At 38.8% G+C, this 22470-nt stretch overlaps 1 long non-coding RNA gene across 1 annotated transcript; it reads right to left on the reverse strand.

Annotated features, from left to right (window-relative positions):
• Positions 1-231: 231 nt before the first annotated feature.
• LOC102197084 (uncharacterized) lies at positions 232-21403 on the reverse strand. The gene is made up of 3 exons (XR_311576.1): positions 21358-21403; positions 2403-2488; positions 232-753 (listed from the first exon to the last, which is right to left on the reverse strand). It is a non-coding gene; the product is annotated as an uncharacterized LOC102197084 (long non-coding RNA).
• Between the last annotated feature and the right edge of the window lie 1067 nt (positions 21404-22470).

The raw sequence follows: 22470 nt of genomic DNA on the forward strand, positions 1-22470 counted from the left end.
CCACCAACTATCACATGACAGTCTGAACACTGTCACATGGCAAGAAACACAGGTCAAGTTTTTGTTGTTGTTATTATGGTTTTCCTTTATTTTTTTAACCTCTGGGCCTCCTCATCCGTGAGTCCCACAAAAGATATACATCAAAAACGAAAATGTCTGAGAGCTATAGGGTTATTTTGTTTATCTTTAACAAATAGCCTTTGCTCTGCCGTTTGCACATCCTGGGTGTGAGTGAGAGATAAGGAAATCTGGGAAAAAGTAAATAAAAAACAGGTAAGCACTTAACTAAAAGCCCTGTTCTAAATTTTGATGATATTATTCAATCTGAACAAAATGACAGACTGAAATATTGGTGAATTTTTTTTTTAAAAAGTTCAGACTTCAGAAACCTACACACAGCTCTGATAGATGAATGATCAAGGTTTATATTCCTTTGATCTGCACAACCCCAGTTCTTTACCAAACCTCTCAAGACCGGTTTCTGGGCTTACACACACCAGTATCTCTCATCTTATGATGAAAAAGCTTGTGCGGTACACACAGCTAAACAATATTTCACTCCCAGGTTCCAGGTCCCATTTGAAGAGATCACATCGGGACATGAAAGCAGTCTTTTTTCCTTATATCCAACCCCATTCATGCTTGCCTGAAGCGCCGATCCTCTGATGGTGGTAAATGAGTTAGAGACAATCCAAGTCTTGGGTAAATGGAGTAGTGAGCTGTTAATGCTGCTCGAGTGGTTGTAACAAAGCACTGAAGAGACATAAAATGCAGAAATCGAAAAAAACACCGTACTGTCTTAGACATGTCGGATGATTGGAGATAAGCACAGACAACACATTAGTGAGACACTCAGATCTGAAGAAAGCCAGCATGTGCATTAAACTGGACCCTAAACTTACTACAGTTTTAGTATCCAACTGCTGACAACAGTTGTTAGTCAGTTTTCATGATTATTGTGGCAATGTCTAATTAAGCATCCCGGGATAAATTATGCTAATGTAACCGTTGAATAACTTTTCTCCTCTCATAAGAGGTTAGTTGTTTTTAATCTCGCCCAATTAGCACATTAAACACAAAGCGCTACAGAACCGAGCAGCACTGGAGCAAATGAGCCCACCAATCTAATTGGGAATTAATGAATGCTTTAAAGTGCTAGAAGCCGGTGCAATTGTAATTCAAAACAAGACAAAATTAATCACAATAATTTCTGGGAAAGAAAGTTAGCATTAACATAATTGAAGCAGAGAGGATAAAAAGGCCACGGCAGCGTAGGGGAGTGTGACGAATCAGTAATCCTCTATGGAGGAAATTGTTTGTTATTCCAATTAATTATCCACCGTACTTAATCACCTAAATTGCAACTGAAATCAATTTTTTTTGGCCTTTTTCTCTAGCTTTCATATCACAGAAGATGAACTGTCCAAGAGTGTTTGCTGGTGGGTGGGAGAGAGGTCACTAAATTGGCTGCAATGGGAGCAAAAGAATCTGAGTGTGCTGTGACAAAACACTTCATGTACATGGTTTAATCTAATAACTTGCAAGTTTTAAATATGTATGCATTCCCTTTTCTCATTCTTTTCCCCTTACTTCTAAAGGCATCATTGCCTTTCAGCTTCCTATGGGATAAGATCACACCCAATGCTTATGAATCATCAGCTTGAAAAATTGGAATTCACTGGCAGCGTTACAGCCTTCTGTATATCCTTTGTTTTTTACAGTCCCATTGCAGGTCTGATAGTCCTAAACAAGCAGCAACATTTATCCTGGACATGGGCATGATTGTAATGATGTTGTGAGAGAATGTATCTGTTGCTTTCAGAGCATCTGTTGCCAATGCAGGCGCAATGGCATTAGCAGCAAAAAGCCATGGAACATTAACCGCTCCCAACAGAACTTCCAGATGGATTTTGTTCTAATGGCATCATTATACGCTAAATTAAAAGGCGGGTAAATGGAAGTGTAAAAATTTAAATGACTGAGGAAAAAAAAAATCTCTCAAGCTTGAGCTGTCTTTAGTGGAGGCCTCCGACAGAGAGATTGGGAGCTGAGCCATGCAATGAGTGTTAATCATACGCATATATAAAATAGTAATGAAGAAATGAATAGTACAGTAGGGTTGCAGTACACATTACACTCTGTTATGTTTAACGCACCAGCTGAGGCTGAAGCGTTGGCTTTGCAGACGATGCGTAAAGCTTACATTTCACTTGTTAACCTGTTAGAGCTTTATCAAGAAAATGTGATGTCTCTATTAAATCTTGAGTTGTATGTTTGTTGTCACCGATTTCCTGTTTGTTTTCTTTATTTGCAAAATCATTTATTATATCTGTGAATATGGTTTTCGGTTGTTTTTACTGTAACAGTGTTCATTAAAAATAATAATAATGAAGAAACCTTACATCCATCTGTGAATTTTCTTCCACGTGTCTGATTGAAGTTGGCGGGGGGTAATGGAGCCTAGGGGACACCCTGGATGGTCGCAGGGCTAAAAGAGAGAGAATTCAGACAATTCAGACAAATATCAAAATAAAGGATCTGGGCGTAATTTGGAGCTGTAAGAGTTATTGTCACCCTCAATTCTAATATTACTATTATTAAAGTCCACTGTATTACATTATGCTACACGGATACCTGAAACATGCCATCAAAAATCATATTTGCAACCACAAATTGAGTCAAAATCAGAATATTTGAGTTTTAAATGCCTGATTTTCTCCTGGTGCAACAAAGAAGGGAAGCCACAGTGAAAACAGTGCCTAATGCACAGATATGAATGCAACAAACAACTGTGAGTGCAGACCTGGGGTCATTTGGGGTCTTGACCCTGACTGAGACCTTATGACCTCTGTCTGTGCTCCAGCAGACACTCGTGGCCTTAACCTTTACCCTTTGACAAGCTGTTATGTCCAAAATCATCTACAAGATCCATGTCTAAGGTCTGGTTCCTTCCTGGATCGATCAAGCTCAAGGAAGGGACGTTTCCGAGTAAGGATCAAGGCCTTCTGCATATAGAGGTCATCACACGATACCACAAATCTTATCTCCTGATTAGAAGCTTTCGACCACCCTTTAGAAAATACTCGTTTCTCTAAATTATAAAAAGCAGAGCTATTTGAACCATACAATCCTAACTAATAAAGCCTGATTTATATACTTTTCATGCAATCGCTGATTTTCTTTGTTCAATCCACTCTCGGGAAAGAGCTCCAACGAAAAGTAATTGAGGCAATGTTTTACACCAGCAGTACAGAGCGTTCTGTATTGCTGTGGGAAGGGTCGGCAGCACTCACTGTTGTGAAGAGGGATGAAAAAGAGGGAGTTTGAGCTGCTACCCTCTGACCTGATAATTAAAAAGGAGAGATTCAACAAAACGCCATTATCAAAACAACTCTCCTAAACCCATTTAACACGACTTACTTCCCGAACACATAACAGCTAATGTAACTGAGCAACCCTCTTGGTAATGATTGTGACTAATGTTCATATTGTCTACATTTAGCATATTTTTTTAATTGTGTGAATATTTTTTTTACTCACTGCTCTCATGTGGTTATGACTGCTATCATTCACTCTTTATCTCGTCAAATAGGGACATTTCAGTCATGTTTTTTCTGGACCCTGCATCACAACTATGCTGCCATTAACATTTATGTGAATTTAACTTTCATGTGAAAGATCATTTTTGAATGATTTCGCCCATTTCTACCTCCTGCTCCTCACCCAGTTTTGAGTGTCCCTGCACCATGTTTGTCTGCCTTGACAAAAGCTTCATTAGAGAGCCCCAGCCATCTCAGTAATTGGGCCCATTTATTTCAAAGGTACATTTAATGGTGTCTCTTATTTTTCAGCGGCGTGTTGAGGATTAAAGTACAGTAGATCACAATGCTCTTTTTCTCGTGGTTCTATTTTCTTCATTTTAGAGGTGGTCAATTATTAAATTATTTTCACTTTTTCTTTCATCTCCAACATACAATAAATTGTACGAAGCTCTTTGGTTAATGGCACTGGCAGTGGGTGTCTGTGTGTGTTCACACCTGTGTGCACTGCATGTATGTGAGAATGCATACTGTGTCTGTATTTGTACATGTGCTTTTCTTTCCCCCTTTTGGTTATCTAGTGTATTGTATGTACTATAAATGTGTGTTTTTTCTCTCATGTGAGACTGTATTTTTGTGTGCACCATGCATACTCTGTATCTTCTACATTTACTTGTCTCTGTGTGTGTCAGTGTGTGTGTGTGTGTGTGTGTGTTTTTAAAGGGCATTTCAATATCTACTCCAAAGGCGAGTCGTGCCAGACACCCCTCAATCCTTTTATTATACACCCCGAAACATCAAAAGCCACGTAAGCAACCAAGGTGGAGAGAAATTACTTTGTGTGTGATTTCTCTGCCTCTGACTCTCCTGTCAGCTCTCCCCTTTATGTCAGTAATTGTGGGTGATTATTTTAACTGTGAAAAGGGTAGCAGGTAATAGAGGCTGATTAAATCCAATGGACAGCAGCCCAGACAACCCTTAAGACACAGCCGTGTAATAATAGTGAGAGCCGGCATCACCTACACAGCCCGTCCACTCACCTTATTTTCAGTGACATGAGGCCACATGCAATTTAATGCATTTATTGTGCTGTTGGTCCATATATTGACAGCTGTAAACAGTTGTGGTTAAACTGAATCTTGCCGTCCTGCCATAGTTCTATGGTAAAGCTTATGATAGTGACACAATGTGCTGGTATATTTCAAAGTGAAAAGAACACACACACACACACACACACACACACACACACACACACACACACACACACACAAAGGAGATGATATACTAAAATTTGGCAACCACAGACTGACACAACAGGGATTAGTGTCAGTGCCGAGATCTTTCTTTGAAAAAACCTAATATGAAAACTATTATTGCCAAGAAGCTCCTCATTTTTCATTCCCAAACAAGACACCTTGTAATCTCAACTCCACATATCCAGTTAAAAGGCCTGTTGGAACAAGTGGAGTACAGCCATAATAGATAAGCAAATGACTCCTTTATGTAAGGAGATTATGCTATGCCAGTTTATGTATCTTATTCAAGGGTAGCGTTTACGTGACTGAAGACACAATGAAAAACGTGTAACTGATCAGAGGCTACATACTTAAAATTACACACATTCAATGTGCAACAGAAGGGCAGAAAACGGTACCTTTACACTGCAGATTACGCCATTTCTTTAGCTACAACACATGCTTCAGAACTGCTGAGAGTTTAAATTTCTTAGACCAAAACAGAGATTTTTTTTTTTTCAAAAGCATTCTGTATGGAACCGAAAGAGTTAAAAAAAACACTCCACAAAGCTTTGAATTAGTGGCTTTCTAAAGGTGAAACAGGCAGGCAATAGTTTAGCTGAGCGTCAGTATGTGAAAGTCCTCATGAAAATGACCTTTCGTGTTAATGGGCAGTTGAAATGGCTCGCTGTATTGTTGGTCACAGGGCTTCAAAACAAATGGAAACTTCCTGTAAAAAATATGCAACATATAAACCTCTATTTTTTCCACGCAGGAATTTCCAAACTCTAAAGCCAAAGAGAGTTGTATGTTTGTGCTAGCATACTGATATCTCAGAGCTCCTTCTTGCATCCTATCTCAAAAAGTTTTACACCAGGAAGAATAAAAAATCAGTCCTATTGCCTCAAGCCACTTCCAAAACGTGGGTGACTATTTATTTAGAAAAACTCTGCAGAAATTAAATCACCATCTACTGAGTTTGGAGTGAATTCTAAATGCGATCTTTATTGATGAACAGAGCTGGTTGAACAGGCCACGAGCACAAAGAAGTCAGTCTGTTGGTGGTGGTTCCAAAGCTGATATAAATCACGTCTCCTCCATGCTATTAACTTTTGGAGCTATAGGGAGGTTAGGAGTGAGGCTGAGACATCCCCTACAGAGACCCTTGGTGGATGGGGGACTTTACACCCAAGTAAACAACTCACCCTGCCCAGAGGGCAGCACCACCAATATCCCATCCATTACAAAGAGTAGAGAAAGAAAAAGGGTGGGAAACAAGGAAGGGAAAGAAACAACAAACATTTATTTACTGTCACTGTCGTCATTTTTGCAGCCATTTTTTTCATGATTTACGACTGACTCAGAGAAAGGCTTGAGGTGAATTGATTGGGTCAGGTGAATTGGTTAAGGTATGGAAGCTGCTCAGAAGTTGCTTTTGGAAATAACTAGAATATAGGAGGGAATAAGAGAGAGAGGGGCAACTTTCATCATAATGACAAAAACGTGAAAACTCACTTTGTCAAAAGCTTGTAGCGCTGAGATACAATAAACAAAAGTAGGAAAAAAAATGCATGTTATTATGTCAGGTATTACCTGTAAGTAAGTAAGTAAATACTGCATCACAAAGTTCTAAATGAATATATCTAACCACAACTATATCATTACAGAAATAAACGTCTTGTTGTTCAGAAAACAAAGCCAAAAAGAATCCCTAAAATCAAACACAATTCTTCCCATTGATGAATGAGACCCACCTGTCATCTTCACGGCTCTTGCGGGTTATGAATTATGCCTCTTGTCTCCTGTGGTTTGTGCGATAATGACAGTCTGATTATTTTAACTACTGCTGGCCACCAAGCGCCTCAAATGAGGAGGATAAACTCACATTCCAGAAATGTCTTCAGATGTACTATAACTTCTTAGGATAGCTTAGAAACCGCTACGGCGTTACATGACATCCAATCGGCCTGAAATTGTGTTCGCTGAACACACACATACATTCATAATGTGCGTATATTCAAAGGACTTTGATCTCTTGGTCGTATCTTTGCAACATGCACATGTAAATCAACAGTAACAGATCATGTATAATACAGTATAACCCTGTCCTCTACATATGAAGTTACCTGGATTATGTGACCTGGCATAGGATGTAATGTGTCTGCCATCAAAACACATTTTTGGGACTTGGACGTTAACGGCAGAATAAAATGGTGAAACTCCGATTAGCTTATATATTTTCAGTAAAGTCCCATGCTGGAGCTATTAAATGAAAGAAAGAATGAAATAATGTAAATACAGGAGAAAGTTACTTGAATTTTTGTTTTTGAATCTGGGAATCTGAAAAGTTTATATAAATAGTCCCACCTTTTTTCTCTGTATATGTTTCATTTTCTGATGTCTCTACCTTAAATGTGACACCGTTCACTTCAGACTTGAAGTGCAACAAACTTAGATATAAGACCAGCATGTTTTTGTTTTGTTTTTTACCTTCAGACTAATGCTTTTTTTCCCCACGACTGAAAAAATTGGATAAAGGATTGAGATAAATTTTAGGCTTTACTTTTAATTCTTTCTCACTATTTTTGACAGACGGTTGACCTATAAGCCAAAAGTTGCGATGAGAAATAGAAAAACAAAGGTAAAATGGCAGTGTGGAGAAAAGGAATGGAAAGAAGAGGTACCGCGAGTGATTATTGAGAAGACAAAGACCCCGCTGTCCTGGGCCTGACAGCACCCTCTACATCAGGTGCCCCCCATCCCTCCCTCCATCCATCCGCAAGCTCACCATCCAATTCCATCGAGACAAGGGAATTTCCTCCTCCCCACCGCACACCCATCATCCATTTATTCCTCCATTCATCTCTCTGTTCCCCAACAAATGGAAATAATAACACACAACAACACAACAACCAACAGTTCGCTATCCCTCCTTTCTCCAACCTCACATCCAAATCTCAGCTCCTCAGGATGATGGCTCTTTTGATCAGAGCTCTCAGCTCAGTCCCAGTGGGGGAAATGGATACATCTGAATCATGCAAAGAATGTAACTGGCAGGTTTTGGTGTGGTCTAGTCATCCTGTCTACCTGTGAATTCCACACAGTGCAGGCCAACAGTCGAGACGCCTGTGCTAAAGCAAGTATTTGGTGTCGCAGACAAAGCTGGTTTTACATTACATTAGATTATTCAGACACTTTGAGACAACCGGCCAACTCACAATAGAATTACAGATGAAGCGCTTGCTTATAGAGGTTTACATTCTTAAGATAAGCAAGGACAAGAGTTGTTGACTGTGTGCCTAAACACTGTCTGGGTTGGTTTCAAGGGACGTGAACTGACTACTCTTACCTGTGGATTTCCCCATGCCTTCAATCACAGCTCAGGCTGCTGTTACTGAATAAGGTGTTTGTGAAGCATGAGCCACCCGAGAGCGATTTTTGACTCACAAACACCAATTGTAGCTTTGTGTGAAAGGTCAAAGACTGTAAGAAGCTTTGTTGACTAATGGTACAGATGATTATTTAACAAGCAACGCATGCAGAGATATATATGAATATTGTGCAGCAAGTCTTTTCTGTTTTCCCCAAATCAAGACACTTTTTGCTGGCATCGTGAAGGTTTTCAGGCTTTTTGTGTTGTTCATTCTACTTGTGAAAACTTGTCATTGTAATTTTAAAACCACACACATGCACACACCACACATTTCACATGCTAGGTGTGTTTCGGACACATAATGTTTCATTTTGAGCAACAGGCAGAACAAAACTAATATACAGTTTTTGTAATGATGATATTGACCAACTAGAGTATCAGTCAGGTTCTAATGGCTTACAGTAGAGTAAAGATAGGATGGCAACCACCTTGTGACTGGTGGTGGAAGGAGACAAAATTCAACTGTTGACATGGCAAAGGCTGCCTGATGGGAAGCAAACTGTCTCCAAACCATCATAGACCAATTTGGACAGACTGTAATCGCTCTCAGACAGACTGGCAATGGTTTGTAAATAGTCTGTTGTCCAATTAAAGCAGAAAGATTATTAACAGGTTGCAATCAATCGCAGTCTGTGCTGATGAGTGCAACCTATCTGCAACACATTTCTTTGTAATAGGGGACTTGACTTAACCGGTTGACCATAGATTGTATTCTGGTTATGTTTCAAAATTAAAGCTTAAAGTTGCCAACTGCCTATGTTATTTTGCAGTTAAATCATCATCCTGCATCAACTACTTGCCAAGGAATGTCTTAATTTCTACTTCAAATCAACAAGTTTCTGTCTGGATTCTGAATGTATGTAGTTAATGTGAAATTATGTGTATGCAGACAGCAACAGGTTTATGATTTTCAACCATTCATCACAAGTAATCGCCATATTAACCCAAACAGATTGCATTCACCTGCAAGTTGATATCAGACTAAGAGCAGAAAAAGACTGCAAGGTCACTGCATGCAATCATGATAACTTTGGCTATGTCACGATCTCCAGCATTAACAAATACCATTAAGAGATATAAATAAGAAGTCCAATTTTTATAGCTTTCTTTTAAAAGCTTGTCCATCAAACAAGAACCGAGGTGTTTAGCACAGAAAAATAGTCTTTATTAAATTTTGGCTATACTTTGGTATTATTTGTACATAGAACCAATTCACTGTTAAAAACTTTCAGCGCACTAGTATGCTGCAGCCAGTGCATTTAGAAAAGGGTGCATTCCAATATCTTTCCCAGCTAGGAGATTTAAACCCTAGGGGCGCAGACGTTGGACAAAAGAGTTTTAGCTCACACTTGTGACCCAGTGAGCTATGTGCCCTACAGCGTGAAACACAAAGGGAACAACACAGGTGATTCTACACATGCTCCTGTCCTGCCTTTTCAACACTTGTACTCTGTGTCTCTGTCACCCTGTGCTACTCAGTGACATCAACCTTTGGCACACTGACAGCCTAGTCCAGGTTTCAATTTACAGAGCAACAGTAAGCATACAGATATCCAACGACCTTTTTAAAAGTAATTCTTTCACAAATTTCGATTAATTTATTTACAATTTGTATTAACTCTGTGACGCCCACAAGTATCATAGCGTGTCACTACATAGATGACACACATCGATAAAGTCTTTGATGGAGAAGATGACTTTTCCTCATTTTATTTGGATGATGGTGTCATTTTCTTCTTCTCTAAATTTAGTTTCAATTGTACCAACGGACAATACAGTGGTCTCTGGAGATATGACAATAAGAGGTCGGGACTTGAAACTAAACCCATGTCCATAGTGTTTCAGGCGTGGCCAACGTTTCAAATTATTTTTATCCTCCACACCAAAACAAATACTACGCTGGATTAATGTCTTAAATGCTTCTTAACGTCTCTCTTCCTAATTTGACTATTTATAAAAAGCTAAAGCATCACAAAAAGCCCCTTTCAGTCATGCAGTCATTTCCATCCATCTGACGGAAATGTTGCTACCCAGATTTACATATCGCATCAACAAAGCACAGGACTAAAATTCATGCTGTCAATTTAGTAGACAGGCATTCGGTTTATTGGTAGGCTATATACTTTTAAAACGTATTTTTACATAAAGGGTTTATTCTGATAAAACTGTTGTTCTTATTCCCATCATATTTCTTTATTGACTTATTTATTTCTATTATATTTAGTTTTTTTACCTGCTATATTATCACATTTTTTGTTCAGGTCTTATGCCATGTTTTTATTTTTATAAGCCTTTTTACTTTTAATTGTGAGCTTTTTTTTCTCGTTCTGTATGGCACACTGAAAACTGTTGGAGAAAAGTTTTGTAATTATTATTACTGCTACTGCCTAAGATTATCATTGCACGTCTCTCATGGCAGGTACTTGGTTCACTTCAAAACCTCATTGTTTTCCAGGAGGCCCCGCAATAACAAACCCATAACACCTTGTCTAACCATCTCCGTTTCTCATCTACGATGCACTCTCTCTCCAGTCCAGAAAAAAGATCTCACCGTCTGAGTTCGTGTGCAGGCTGGGGGCAGCTATAACTTGCTGCTGCAGCAGAAGCGCACATAAAAACACAAACAGACAGACTGAGTTGCTGTGAAAATTGCACGGCGAATTAAACATTCAAAAATGTGATTGCATTTGAGTCGATGCTCAGTGCTCAGTGCAACAGATATTTTGCATGTACTGCGTGTAACCAGTGGCTTCCTCGGTCACCAGCATAGGTGTGTCTGACTTGAACTCTGAGGAACATTTATGTGAAAGTGACTGAATATTCATGAATGACAAAATGCCACCACTTTAACAGATGAAGAATAAAAGAAAGATAAGCAGACAAAGAGAAACTATAGGATTTTATCATAGACAGTTTGACTATTTAACTGGCATTGAGCAATGACACATACTTTGTGTGCGCCTGGGATGTGTCATCACTGGCATATTTGCCATTAGATCCGCACAGGCTTTTCCTTGTTAATTTACACAATAGCTGAACATGAGCATGCATGGGGCCACAGTTTTACCTGGAGCCAACAGTGTTGAGTTACAAGTGAACCCAACTTAGAAAGGTAAAGCTAAACCTGCAAAGTCTGAGAACTACAGTGTTCAAGGAATGAAATATGTTGTGTCTGCACGAACTGTGCTTCAAACTACCTAAGGTATGTGGTGTGACCCTGAAGAGTGAGTGCAAATTAAGAGAAAAGGAAGACATGTCAGAGAGCAGTGACCAGAAATGTGAATCCTTTATCCATAGTGCCTTATTACTATAATACTATTTCTGATGGGTAACTATATTATTCCCCCTGATATAGACACTGCTTTTTTGTCTTTTGTCAGATTTTGGGAAAGACACTGTCTTAATTTAATCCACGTTTGGGAATTCCCAGAGTATTTATGGCTATCATTACCGTCTGGGCTGCATTGTGTGATGAGCTACCTGATGCAACCAGACAAACAGTATGCCTGCACTGACAGCATTAAGGGAAATGGATGAGGCACACACATGGGTGGGCTTTATGTGCATTCACATACAAGTACGCACACACACAGATTTCCCCATTCTGGCAGGCTATATTGCTCACAGTCCACATTCTACTGGATTGTTTGGTCAAAAGCCATCCACTCCAACCCACACCTGCTCTGCAACACGACTTAGCATGTAGAGCACTGAAAACCCTCTACAAACATCTGTTTTCAGCAAAAGCCCCATTAGATGTCTAACGTGCTGTTTGGTGACATGCACCCTTTGCCTTAATCACCAGATTTGCAAAGTTACGACCTCAATCACCATTTCCAACTTTAAAATAGCTCTGCCTTCAGCCCGACTTGGCTAACAGGAAACCATTAAAGCACCAGCAATTACCATTCCCATCCATCCACACGGTCCCTATTTTATTTTAATCTGTTTAAGTGCATTTTCTACGCAAGGTTAAAATATGAATCCCCGCCGCCCCCTCCTCTCCTCAACGAGGCAGGGTTTTTCTGGCTTACTTGAGAGCACAATTTACGACTGATTTAATTTAGCCTCCGCAAACATTTCTAATGACATTAGGCCCGGTACATATACTGACTGCCTCTCCCTCTTATTCCATTAACTCCTAAATCAGGTTTAAAGACCATACTGATGCTGGATGCTATTATGGGTGATTATCAAAACAACAGACAATGGGGCAAAGTGTTTACTAACTGGTTTAGCCATAATTTTGCGTAACCAGGACAGATGGGAACACTACAAATTACAGATCAATCTTTTTAATAATGAAGGACCTTCCAGTGCGCTCACTCGGTCACGTCTATTGTTCCATGAAGCAACACATCATGTACAGTTTTTAACTAAAACATTTTTAAACTAAAATTGTCCTCATGAATAAAACACATCATAACAACAGATGCCGGTTTGACTTTGTGTGGACAGGAACAAAAATACACTCTCATATGATCAAGAAAGCAAGCTAAATGCTGGACCTTTCTAAACTGTTATCCATTCATGGCTAAAATTTGAAGTGCTCTCTTAGATCACGCTTATTCAGCTTGTTTGACAAGGACTAATGATGGCCGTCCATCTGCATACATGCTTACAGCTGTCTCCCGTCCTCATCCAGGTAATGATTGTGTTATTAACCCCGAACCCCTTTTCAAATTGTTATTAACTGCTGGGGGAGAGAATGAGACTCAAACTGTCTCCGCTCACCTGTCACTAAAGCACTGCTGAGGATGGTTTGATCCCGACTGGCAATCTGTCATTGTCAGAGATAGACTCAGGAAGAGGGGATAGATAGACAGATAGACTCACATCCTCACTTAGATGAGATTTTGAATAATTTTTTTTTAGTTTTCTGAAATTGTGTTTAAAGTGTCTAAATTAGGGCTGTGCCATATCGCATCATTCGCGATAATAACGAAATTAAATTTTATGTGACATCAGTATAACATCACGGAAGAGCTGGAGCCTATCCCCGCGTCTGAATTGGATAAGCGGAAGAGGATGAATGGATTAAGTATAATATCATAAATTATTAATACCGTGACAACATCTATTTATTTCCTTAGCACATATAACAATAAAACAAACCCAGACATGTCTAACAGCGAGAGCCACGAGGAAGCCACATCAACAACTTCCAACAAAGCACAGTACTTTGCAAAATAAGCAAGAAAACCATTCCTTCGAAAGGTGGGAACAACAAACTTGTTTCACCACTTTAGTACAACCAGGCTATGAAGGCGTGCAAGGAGCAGATAATAGCAGCTGGTGATGTGCAACTTAAAAGTAAACAAATAAACAAGTGACTCAGTGTCTGAACACTTAGTAGTTAAACTCGTTATAACAGGGGGAGAAAAACAGTGGAGGGAAATTACAGATGCGGTAAAGCAGGTCTTTAAGCAGCTGGTTAAAAAGCTCAACCCAAGATGCAATAGCTCAGATAGAAATGTTTTTCAACGTCAATCTTATTTTGTGACAATATTCCTTAGGTTCCTGAAGAACTACAAGGTTAAGTTCCTGTAGTTATTATTAGTGTTAAACTACCCTAAACACACTATAGCACTATAATAATACTGCTACTGGCACCTTCTGGCAATAGATTTACACTTTGAATTAGGTAGTCAGTCAATGACAGTTAGTTCAGTGGACAATGGCATAAAATCAGCACATGTGCCAGTGCTTGCAAGCTGCAATCACATTAAAAACATTGTTCAGCACTTCGATTTCACCAGAAATATCATTATTGTATCATTATTTGTGCAAATTTCCTCGTGGTATAATTTTGAGGCAATACTGCCTACCCATAGTCTACATATAAGAGGTTGGTTTAGCAGCAAAGGATTCACAACTATTAAGTATATTCATATATTTTCTTTTGTATGTACCTGTGAGAGCCAAAAGGCTCACTTCAAATTGTTTGCCACTCCAGTTTAACTGCAAAACAGAAGAAACTCTTTTAAGAGTGAATGCAGAGTACACAGTAAATCCCCTTTGAAAAGTATAAAGTGAATCTAAATTGGAAAGGCGCTGACTTTAAAAAAATATATTTAACTTATAGAAAAAATAAAAAAAATAAAATATAGTTTGAAGTAGACAAAGAGTTGTAATATTCATATCTATTACCTACTGAATGCCTGAAAACAATCTTTAAAATTATTTTTACATTATTATCACTTTTGCTGGAACAATGTGTTATAAAAGTGTCAAAGCAACTTTCCAGTCCCTCAGCTTGAATATGCAAATAAAATATACATGTTTTTTTTCCTATCAGTGTGGCAGAAATTACTGCATTATGAGGCATGCAGTGAATGTTAAAACAAAAACATAAGGCTATTGCACCCGTATTTGTGAAGTTTACAGAGCATGTAAAATTATTTCCTCACTACTTTATGCAAATGCTCCTCTCCTACTTGGACTTGCTATAAAAATGAAAGTTTACCTCTGCATTTGCTACTCTTCCAAACGCAACCACAACTTGAACGGTGGGTTATATGCTTAGATTTGTGCTTTACATATACATTTGGACTTGTATTGTCAATTCCAGTTTGATATGGGATGAAATTTGAGGACTGAAATTTTTGTCAAACTTGATTTCACTCATTCATTCTCAAATGTTAGGGAACAAAGAAACTACATGACTTTACATCATTATTGAAGTACACTTTTTAAACCCCTACAATCACAAATCACTAAGCTGTATGTGCTGTGGTTGTATCTCAAGTAGATATACAGGAATACAAAAAATCTACACCCATGATATATCTTGTGCTGCTACCATTAAATATCTACTTACTATCCATTTTGTCATTTGTCAAGCTAAATATACCACTGTACAGATCAAGGCTGTATCAGAAAAGCATGATGGTGCTCATTGCCTGTAAATACTTTCAAATTTTTCTGACTCGGTTTCCAGAAATACTACCCGATTCCAATAGGTCTATGTGCCAAAAACCAGTAAAATCAAATACACGTGCACATTTCTGTGTGTTTACTGTAAGTTATCCGAGACACGTGAATAAGCTGGGAAAAATGTGTGGTTCTGTGCGTGTAGATCTGAAGAGCAAAAGGTGAGGTTTACAGCCGCAGGTTGGACAGGCCCTTGTGGCTTTTCCCAGTGATAGATATGCTAATGTCCTCCATTCACTCTACTTCACTCCTTTTATTTTCCTCAATTAAAGCAAACGTCAGTGAAACTGTAATTAAGCTGTGTCCAGGCAAAAGACTGCCTGCTGCTTTTAATGAAGCCCCATTGATTCTCTCTTTATTTGCTATTGGTCTCCCTATAACATCAACAGGCCTGAAATAAATGGAAGCTAAAAGTGCAGCTCTTTCTGCCCTAGTTGTACATTGTACAGGACTGTTTAATTAAAAAAAAACAAAAAAAACAGAGACGATTGCTCTAAGCACATACGGGGATAGCACCATGTGTACTAGAGGTTTGTTCCTCTGTGTACGTGCGCATATATTACTGTGTATCTGAGTAGCTGCATTCATGATCCAGCCGGTCTGTGAGCTAATGAGCAGAACTACAGTTCCTTCTCAATAAGCCTGAAAGGATGAGAGCCTTACAAGTTTCCAAACAAAAGCAAAGCAAACTCTCTTATTTGTGAAACAGAGATGACCTTGTGTAATCAATAGCTTACAATTTAAAAAAATGCTGAAACCAATTAGCCAGATTGAGCTGTTGCTAAAGGCAAAATTGGTCTGATTGGAAGTCCAATGTGAGCACAATTAAAGATAAAAGGTTTGGTCAGGCAGGAGGGCAGAGTCAAACTGTCAATTGACTAGAATCACAGCTGGAGATACACTGCAGTCATTGTACATTAACCATAATATACATTTCAGTTACAGAACTTAAGTCTTAATCAAACTCAGGATATGCAAGCACTGCCAACATATTAAAAAAGTTCAAATAAAAGTCCATGTAGCACAGCATTACAACACAAGCTGAACCCTGTAAGTTATAAATGCTACATCATTTCTGTAATCTGTATATGTGTGTAATCTTTGCATTATTCTAAACAAGGTCACATGATGCATTTTAGCTATACTTTCACAGTATTTAATTTGAATATGCCTGCATTTGGCAGGTGCTGAACCGGTAATATATTTTTACATTACATAACAGGAAGTGTTGAGAAGGTTTTTGCTAGTGTTAAATTTGCATACAGTTAGGGTCACAGCTACCATGTCAACATTTTCATTTTCATGTCTTCGATGTCAAAATGTGCACTTTCTTCACAACATTATGCCTGTATGACAATGGTAGATTTTTTTTAAGTTCAAACATTTAATATGTTTTCTGATTAAAATGTGAGTTTATGATTTTTTTTTTTTTTAACACCTTCTGCTTGCTTTCAGATGACTGCCTTTCAGACAGCAGCAGGTAGGTACTTGTGTCAACTTGACTTGAAGGAACAGTAAGACAGGTGTCACAGTGAACTTTGGGCTAAATTTTATTTTTGTCAAATTTAAATAAGATTCTCTTTGTAGTACACCTGAATGTGATGATTGATTTCAGCTAACGCTCAAAGACTTGGAAAACATCCAAAAACGTACAGCTTTTCTTGGAAAAAATTAAATAAGTACATTAAACAAAAGCCAATTTAACAGAAACCACCAAATTCAGATAAAATGAAAGATGGCTCATTTTGTATCACTTTTCAGGAAAGACTAATGTAATCAAAAACGGATACAAGTGAAGACTTGTGAAGCACTCAACCAGTTGTTAAACATCTTTTTACTTGAAGTTGAAAAACATAACTCTAAATATTTTCAAAATCTCTTTAGGAAGTTTGGTCATATGTTCCCTTAGATTCATCCATTCATTTGCTTCATTTTGTCCAATATTAATAATAATAATGGATTGCATTTATATAGCGCTTTTCGAGACACTCAAAGCGCTGTACAATTCCACTATTCATTCACTCTCACATTCACACACTGGTGGAGGCAAGCTACAGTTGCAGCCACAGCTGCCCTGGGGCAGACTGACAGAAGCGAGGCTGCCGTATCACGCCATCAGCCCCAATTAACCAAACCTTAATGTTTTTGGACTGTGGGAGGAATCTTGAGTACCCAGAGAGAGCACACAGAAAGTCCCCAGCTGGCCGGTGGATCCAAAACCAGGACGCTTATGCGATGAGGCTCCGGTGTTAACTACCCCACCACCTATTCAATTAGATTTGGGTACATAGAGGTCAAGGTCATCTAAAGCTGGGCATATACTGCGTGATCTTTGGCCCATTTTGAGCAGAGTTTTCAGTCGTGCAACCGTTTTGGGGATCGGCCCGAGTTTCACCTTAATCGTGTGCATCGTGTAGTATACATGGGGCACCGAGAAGCGATTAACACCTCACGACCAGCTCCCAATCAGCAATCGTATGGTCGCAAGAAAATCAAACCTGTCTGAAATCCTGTCGCCCCTGGTGAGGGTATCAACGCAGCCTCTCACACTGCGCACGCGCAAAACACAGAAATAAAAGTGAAAAAGACAGAGTGCAGCGTGTGATCTGGACACAAGCCATGGATGCCCAACTTGTAGAACTTTACCAAGCTCATCTGAGCCTTTTCGATGTGGCCTCACAAAATTATCACGACCACAACAACCGTGAAAATAGTTGGATGGACATTGCTGCTCAATTGCAGCTGCCTGGATTTTCATTAGCAATTTAGCAAAGTTGATGGTGGTGGTGTGTGTGTCTGTGTGAGTGAAAGACAGAGAGAGAGAGCGAGAGACAGATTTTGTGCTGTAAGCTTCATGTTATGGACGCACAGTGTGAGCACTCAGCTCGCATCAGAGCATCGGGCCGTATAGTGTAAGACCCAGAATCGTGACCTTCGAACTTCTAACCCCTGAGATTCAATTGTACAGTTTGAGCAGGAGCTGAATAACGCGACTGAAAAAACCCCACAGTGTATGTCCAGCTTTAATGTAACTACGCATGTTTTGAGCCACAACTCAAGATATCATCATATGTTATAAAACATTAGGAGTTATGATATGTAATATCAAAAGGTCAAAAGGCAGCATCACTGAGGCATCGCAACATTCTGGAAAACACTAAATAAACCAAAACATTTTTCAACAGCGTAACTTTATTGCATGAGAAGAGGCCATGCTTATGTTTAAGTCCAAGAGTTCAATATATATAATTTGAATTTGAACAGGCATTCATGTAAACTGCAAAGCAATCACTCTGAATTTGGGTCATTTAAATCCGCTTATTTCATATTTCACTTCCTACACAACAGATAGTCAGCTGTATTAATACAGGTGCAAATTGTTTTCACTTCATTTAAAGATCCGACATATTTGTTTAATTTGTAAATATGCAAACACAGCAGTTTGGCTGCACGCCTTTCACCACGTGCACATTTCATTTTCATACTGACTGAAATAAAGATGTGTTTACAGCTTCAAAGCAGCAAATTTGTTAAAAAAATACATTTAAAAAATCATATCAGTGTTCTCAGTGTGCACATGCTTTGACTGTATTTATTTATACCTTGCAATACTCTCATTGACATCAAAAATTCTTCCTGCAGCACACATTTGGATATGCAAATCACTCCTGCATTCAGTTTCTGCAAATCAGCACCACTACCAGTCAAATTTTCTGTTTACTGGCAGGTTTCTGTCGCAGCCAGCGTATATGTTTTTGTGTGTACACCTATGCAGACCTTTGCAACATAAGAAGCTCACTTATAGGAAATAAACATAATAGAAAATAATGTCAACAATTTTTGAAGGCAGTTACAATCTATTGTTGAAAAGACCAAAATAAGTGAACATAAAGACTGCTTGAAACTTCCCAAAGTACAGATGCGGAACAACTGCAAGCAAATTGCTTTTTAAGTTAAAAGACCTTTCTCATTTTGTGCTTATTTTTGACGCTTGGACAAAAGTAATGATGTCTGAATGTGAAAGATACTTGCAAAGTGCTTTCACCATTTTTTTCCTTCATTTCTTCCCCCATTCAGTTAACTGGCAGGGATAACAAGGCCAATATTAAAGCACATTTCTCAATACACCGACCTGTGTATTACATTGTAATGGGTATTACATCAGAACTGAAGGTACATTAGTTTAAATGCAGGGTAGAAGCTTCTTGCTCATGCCTCCTATGGTTGAAATGTGCACAGAAGTGACCACAAAACTAATATCACCCTCTAATGGATTAATAGCAATATCTGATTGAAAAAAACCATTATGAAAAGTAAACCAATAACAAAGAAAGATCTGGCTGGTGGAGAAAAAAGCAGATTAGTGTACTAACTTTAATGGTTTTCCACCTGGGGGAAAGAGTAATTTACACGCTTATATTGTACTCTTGTTAAGTACATTTTGTCTCACCACAGAAAATGGCTTCTTGTTTTTACCTGGATAAACAAAGGGAATAGAGGCACTCTAATGCACAGCATCATATCTGCCAAGATATCATCCGCAACCTTGAAATAATGCATATCTCCCCAGTCCCCTTTCTCTGAACTAACCACTAAGAAACAACCACAAGTAGTTAATGTAAGAGTCCTCCTGTTCTTTACAGTCTAAAAAGGTTTGGGTAGCAGCCAAATGTCACTAACAAGTAAAATCAACAAGCTTAATCTAAATGCAACCCCTTTAAGACAGATATGAAATGCATTCTTAATAACAAGAGCCTGATGATATCCTTCTGTTTCTCTGGCAACCCTCATCTTCCTCCACTGTTTTCTCCTCCTTTTCCCTTTCCGCCCCCATCGTTCCTAACAGATCTTCCAACAAATTAACTGCTTTTTAGTTTGCAGCTCCGTTCCCCATTAATCCATACGGGGGAAGTGTAGTCAAGTTACACTGGAGAGAAAAGAACTGGTGCATTTTAGCGATGCAATTAGGGCCCATTAGTCTTGGCTTTAATTAGAAGGCTGGAGCGTTGATATTTCAAGTGCTGGTTTGTGCTGGTGTTGTGTTTCCCCGCAGCATCGCTCGTCTCCGTCCTGAATCAGGAGTCTGTCTGGCGCGAGTGACTCTCTGTGTTTTTTTTTACTTTGGTTTCTGTGATGTGCTGTTATGTTCTGATTTCAGCTTAGTTGCATTTTTTAAAACAAAGACATAACCTCAAAAAATGGAGGAAACAAGGAAAAACTGAAGGGGAAAAGATATTATAGAAGTGAGGGCATTAGAGGAAATTAGAGGTTAATTTGCCAAAAGGGAAAATAAAAAATTCAGGAGAGAAAAAGCGAGCCAGGGAGATTTTTTTAAAAAAAAAGAAAAGAAAAATGAGAGAGAGTGGGGAGAGAGAACACGGGTGAGAGATGAGTGAGGAGTTAAAACCTGAAGCCTCAAAGTCAAATTGATCTGCTTGAGGTGCCACATTTAATTGTTAGCCAACAGACAGACATGACATCTTAGCTCTGCCGCTCTCTCCCCAGCCACATTAGCCAACCGCACCGCTTCATGTTCACAGAGTGGAGGCAGACTGTCTGGAGGAGGAGCAACACTCACCATCACTCCATCCTCCTTCCTGACTCATCACTGCTCTTTTGACTCTCAGCCCACAGCAGCAGGGACAACAGGAAAGGTCACAGCAGACAGTGTGGAAATCACATCTGTCTTTGTTTAGATTGTCAAATATAAAAATAAAAATATTTACAATATAAATTTAGGCTGAGTAATGCCCAGCTGCCCTTTTACACAAGGAAAGAGCATGCAGTGTTTATATGAAAGCATCAACAGGATTTTTCAACTCGGACTACTCTGTCCTCTACCTCCCACCACTCTACTTGTTCACTTTGCCAGGAATAGCTTATTAAAAACAACTGAGCTCATTACAGCCAATTAAGTCATGATTCATCTGTCTAGATGGCATTAATATGTTAAGCAGACCACAGCATGCACACATGTTAACTGGCACACACACACACACACACTCACTTAAAAAACAAAACAAAAAAAACCCACACAAATTTATGTAGAAATAGTGTCGCTATGAACAGCATAAGCACTTATCATAATGAACATTTTCAGTAGTCAACAATTATATTTTTGGTCTCTTTGGTCATCATTTAGACTGCTGACACTTTTTGTAATTACCTTGGAGGAGGTTTTGTTTCAAGCGAGTTAGACTGTACTGTACCCTCATACCTCACCAACATACTCCATCACTGCGGTGCTTTGAACAAACTCTGCTCCTCTGATGCTCAGTCAGGGCCAAGCACCAACCCTGGAGCAACAGACTGTTCTCCATGGCTGCTGCTTGATTCTCAAAGTCTCCCCACAAGCACATTGAAGGCTGCACCAACACTAAAAAGAAAAGAAAATATTATTGGCGCACCTTATTCAAATTAATGTATTGTTTAGTGGAGTTTTATCTTTCATCTTAGGGTGCACTAAAAAGTCTTCACTAACCAAATATAATATTATTATTAATAGCAAAAACAGTTATGTCTTCTATTTGCAACTACTGCAAAATTATTATTCATATATTACAGTACAGTGCTGAAAATTACTGATACTAAGTGTAGCTTCTGTGTTTAACAAAAGAGGTATCCTTAAATATAGTTAATTCATTAATTAATATTAATTACATTAATTAATATTAATTAACTGCAGCTAGCCTACTTCTTCATTATTAATTAAGTGCAATATTAATCTCTTTTAAACCCTACTTTACTTTGCTATTTATTATCATTGGGATTACATTACATTAGCGGTAAATAATAAATTTAACATACAATTTGTGTAGTAACATAATGGAATATTCAATGCAATGCCAAAATTTAATTGACCTCACTGAAGGATTAAAAAAAAAGTGTTATGCATTTCCTTACATTTTTGGAAAAAGGTTAATGCACTATAAAAGCCCTGAGCAGCACTTACAAAGCTGTTTTGTACACGGCATCTCATTCAGATTGAGAAACCTGTTCGTTCTGCTCAAGGCACCAACTGTAAAAGTTATGAGATCTTCCTCTCAGACAACAAATCTGTAACCTTTTGAGATTACGGCGCACCACTGACACTGTCACCCCATTTAAGCCCAACTATTTTCCCATAGAGGTTTTATCTTTCCTCTAAATATGTTGTACAATGTAATTAGGCTTCCACTGAAAGCACCAGCAGGCTGTCAGTCGGTTCACGGACCCGCGGCCCTTATGTTGACAGGCCAAGAAGAGGCCCCGGGGTATGAGGGAACCCAAACAACAAGAGTGCGTCTGTGTGTGTGAGTGAGAGTGGGAGACAGAAAGAGAGAGAGAGAGT

Source organism: Pundamilia nyererei, unplaced genomic scaffold (assembly GCF_000239375.1).
Source record: "Pundamilia nyererei isolate P.nyererei 1_Seehausen unplaced genomic scaffold, PunNye1.0 scaffold00024, whole genome shotgun sequence".
NCBI lineage: Eukaryota > Metazoa > Chordata > Actinopteri > Cichliformes > Cichlidae > Pundamilia > Pundamilia nyererei.